Genomic DNA, 4,997 nt, shown 5'->3' on the forward strand with positions numbered 1-4,997 from the left:
AATACAAGGGGGAGAAATGATAAGTAGCATGATGGGAGGGGAAGAGGGGAGGGGAGGGGAAGGGAGGGGGGATAGTAGAGGATAGGAAAGGCAGCAGAATACAACAGACACTAGTATGGCAATATGTAAATCAGTGGATATGTAACTGATGTGATTCTGCAATCTGTATACGGGGTAAAAAATGGGACTAACCCACTTGAATCAAAGTGTGAAATATGATATGTCAAGAACTATGTAATGTTTTGAACAACCAACAATAAAAATTTAAAAAAAAAGAAAAAGGAAAATAAATGAGTAATCAACAAGCACATTAAGTTTGTTTAACATCATTATTCATAAAGTAAATGTAAATTAAATCACAATGAAATACTATTATATACCGATCAGATTTTTTTTTAAAAAAATCAATGTTTATATTTTGTAAGCCAGATACACTGTACCTATCAGATTTTTAAATTTTAATGGATAATGCCAAATGCCAGTGAGGATTCAGAATACCTGGCACTCATACATTACTGGTACAAATATGATATTGAGCAACTAATTTAAAAAGTAGTTTGGCAGTTTCTTATAGAGTTAAAAATACACTACTGTATGACTCAGTAATCACATTCAATTTGATTTATCTATGTGAAATTAAAATGTATGTTCACACAAATCTAGTACTTGACTGGTTATAGCACATTTTCTCATAATTGCCACAACCCGGAAATTTAACTTCTGAATAAATAAACAAATGTTGTTATATCACACAAGAGCACACAGCAATAAGAAGGAAGGAACTACTGATCGACTCAGCAACATGAGTGAATCTCCAATGCAGTATGCTAAACCAAAGAAGCCAGAGGTTAAAGCTTTATTCTCTGTGACTCCATTTATATGACAATCTTGAAAAGGCAAAATGGTAGGGTCAAAGAATAGATCAGTGATACCAGGATATAGAAGCAGGAGGAAAGGATGATTATAAAGGAGGAGCAAAGGGGATTTTTTAAATTATTTTTATATCTTGATGGCTGTGATGATGATATGACTATGCATTTGTCAAAATTTGTAGAACAACACACTAAAAAGTTACTTTTAGTGCTTATAAATTGCATTTTTAATTTAAAAACTGGGCAGGGGAAAATATGCTTGTGGTCATAAATTTGAAATCCCTGCCATATCCTCTGTTGCAATATTTTAGGTTGAGTAAGAACAACATGTGTAGATGGCTCCCAGATCCATCCCTGCTGAATTTATAATCAAGGACTTTATGTCAATATCACCCTTCTTTTTGAGCAAAGACTAGGTCAGGCAACCCCTTGCGACTAATATGAACAAAGGAGGAGTGGGGTGTTTTAGTTAATTTTTGTGTCATTGTGACTAAAATACCTGATAATAACAATTTAGAGGGAAAAAGTTTATTTGAGGCTCATGGTTTCAGGTTTCAGGTTTCAAGTCTCAGTCCATAGATGGCCAATTCCACTGCTCTGGGCCCAAGTGAGGTAGAACATCATGGGAAAGGGCATTGCACACAGAAGCTTCTCCCTTCATAGCAGCAAGGAAGCAGAGAGAAAAGGAAGGAGAATGGGGCCACAGGGAACATGCACTCTCCCAGCGCACACCCCAGTGACCCACCTCCTCCAGCCATAACTGCCTACAGTTATCACCTATTCAGTCCATTCAAAATAGGATGGACTGATTAGGTTACAGTTCTCATAATCTACTCATTTTACTTCTGTATTCCTGCATTAATGGAATTTTTGAGGGTTTCCTCATATCCTTGGGGAAACATGGGAAACCCAACTCTACCTCTTTGCTTAATAGGAATAAATAGAGGGAGAAAAACAAGAGGAGAAGGAAGGCAATAGGCATGACTGACATGCCTATTGTATTAGCTTTACATCACTATGACAAAATAACTGAAAGAAATCAACTTAAAGGAGCAAAGATTTTGGGGAGCTCACAGTTTCAGAGGTTTCAGTCTGTGGTTGCTTGGCCCTGTTGCCTTTGGGCTGGTAAGGCCGTACAGTCTGGTAGAAGCCCAAAGCAGAGGAAAGATACTGGGATCACGGCAGTTAGGAAGCAAAGGAGGGCTTACTTATTTAACAAATCCCCTCCCCCCAAATTTGTTAATCTATGAATCCATGAATGGATTACTCCATTGATGATGTCAGAATCCTCATGATCCAGTCACTTCCCAAAGGTCCCACCTCTGAACACTGCTACCTTGGGACTAAGACTTCAAGCTCTGATCTTTGGGGGAATATTTAAGATCCAAATCATAAAACCTCTAGACAAACTTTTTGGCCACTGAAGCACCTATCCCTAAAGTTTGCTCAACATGATACCTGATAAAAATCTATTTAGTTTAGTGATCCCTAATTTAATAACCAGGTATGAGGGAATTAAGTATCCAAGGGACCATGCATTATGGTCAATAAACATGAAAAAAGTACATAATGCATTCTTCATAATCTAAGTGATTTAAATGGGGAGTCCTGAAAACCTAGAAAATTTCAAAAGTAGTCCAAGTCAAATTTACTTGCTTCATTAGTTAGAGAAATAAGGGCAAATAGCTCTTATGCCAAGGAGACTTTGCATTAATTATTTGTCAATAAGGAATTGTGTCTCAGAGTTCACTGACTCTCTGGATTCACTAGGAGCAGTGATATCTTGCTGGTGTACAAATTTCAAATACAACACCTATTCACATGACTTGGGAGTATTTATTACAGCCCCATAAGCAAATGGCACTGTGAAACATGTCTGCCGCTATTCCTACACTAAAGAGATTACAATCTCAATAGACTGCATTTACATGGACAAAGGGCACACAGAGGTGTAATGGCCAACTGAGAATAATAATTTAATTAAATTTCTAATTCAATATATTCTGTATGTAAAAGCATTATGTGACAAATATTGGAATACAGTTTAGCAGCCTAAATAGATACAGAAGGCTTGGTTGACCCTATGCAAGAATCTGCTGGTTAAATAGACCAGATTATTGGGTGTTAGACAAAGAATAGAGCAAAGTTGCTGACAAAAAGAATGAAATGAGGGATCAAGAGAAGAAGGACAAATTGTGTAGGCAAGCAGTACTAGTAGTTGCAATTTAAAAAGCAATCTTATTTTGAAGGTGAGACGTTATTCATAGTTTTGGGGTGGGGGTCACATGCTCAAAATGGTACCGGGAGAAAACTACTTTGCAAAAGTGTATTTGAAAGATAATAAAGGGCAAGGGCCAGAAGCAGGGGGATCAGTCTGCAGATTAGAGAGAACAGATGGAGACAGATAAAGTGATAAAGAAGGAAGTGGTCAACCAGAAGATGACAGAAATGGAAGGCAATTCTGCATGTTTTGCTATAAAAGAAAACAAGGTGAATCCAGAGCAAAGAGTACTGAACCCCCACACACACACTGTGAAAATCACAGACACTGAAGATATCTCTGAGATGAGACCACAAGAATATGTAGAGAGAGCAGAGATTGCCAAAGCGGGAAGTAAGTCAGAAAGAAGGATGGAGAGACAGCCATTCCACACAGCAAACTCATGTGGCAGCTGCGGCAGAGTCTCTTTCTGCAAAGTAAAAAGATGAAAGATGAAAATGACCAACCCAAGCAAGGGATCGCCTATGCCAGGTGTTTCCACATTATTTTTAGGCTCAAAAACTTTATTCAGAAAATATCTTTGAATGTGAATAGGCAAATACAGATAGTCCCCCACTTAACCTCGTTTGACTTGAAATGTTCCAACTTTTCGATAGTGTGAAAGCCATGCATATTGGTTAGAAGCCATACTTCAATTTGTTTATTTTGATTTTTTCCTGAGTTTACAATATGTGGCACTATACCCCCTTCACAATGCTGGATGGTGGCAGGAAGGACATGGATGAGCCACCAGGTCACAAGGGTCAATGACTGATCCTCCCACACTAAGCAGTGAGCTTCCACATCCCAAGTTCTGCATTGGAGGGGTCAACTAACCATGGATGGGAAATATCAGAGGGAAAAAGCATCTGCAATGAACATGCATAGACTTTTCTTTTCACCATTCCCAAAATAATATAACATAACACCTATTTACATACCACTTACATTGTATTAGATACTACAAATAACCTAGTGATGAGTTAAAGCAGACAGGAGGATGGGAGTAGGCTATATGCAAATATTGCAAATACTACACCATTATAGATAAAGGACATTAGCATCCAAGGGGATACTAGAACCCAAACCCACAGATACCCAGAGATAAATAACTGTACTGTGTTCCTAAGTTATGATGGTAGGTTAGGTATAGTAAATGCATTTTTAATTTATGACATTTCAACTTAGAATATATTTATTGAAATGCTACCCCCAACATAAGCCAAGGTGCATCACTGTAGTAGCAACATTTGACCTATTAAATCCCCTCCTCTCACCTTTGTAGAGGTTCATAAAGGAATTCGGTAGGATCTCAAGGGGTCCCTAAAGCAAAATTTAAAACTACGAAGTTATTCCAAAAAGATATTCCCACTCTCACATTTTAAAAAGCTTTCCAAGGGTGCTTAGAAAGAAGTTCAGAGAAAAGATTTTGTGTAAAACCTGGAATGAACATAAAAATGAATCTAGTTAGGTGCAGTGTTGCCCATCTGTAATCCCAGAGGCTCAGGAGGTTGAGGCAGGAGGATGGCAAGTTCAAGGCAGTCTCAGAAACTTAGAGAGGCCCTGAGCAAGTTAGCAAGACCCTGTCTCAAAATAAAAAATGAAAAAAGTCTGGGCAAAATCATAGAATTTGCAGGGAAATGGATGGCATTAGAGCAGATTATGCTAAGTGAAGCTAGCCAAACCCTAAAAAACAAATGCCAAATGTCTTCTTTGATATAAGGAGAGTAACTAAGAACAGAGTAGGGACGAAGAGCAGGAGAAGAAGATTAACATTTAACAGGGATGAGAGGTGGGAGGGAAAGGGAGAGAGAAGGGAAATTGCATGGAAATGGAAGGAGACCCTCAGGGTTATACAGTGGAGG

Source organism: Marmota marmota, unplaced genomic scaffold (assembly GCF_001458135.2).
Source record: "Marmota marmota marmota unplaced genomic scaffold, marMar, whole genome shotgun sequence".
NCBI classification, from domain to species: domain Eukaryota; kingdom Metazoa; phylum Chordata; class Mammalia; order Rodentia; family Sciuridae; genus Marmota; species Marmota marmota.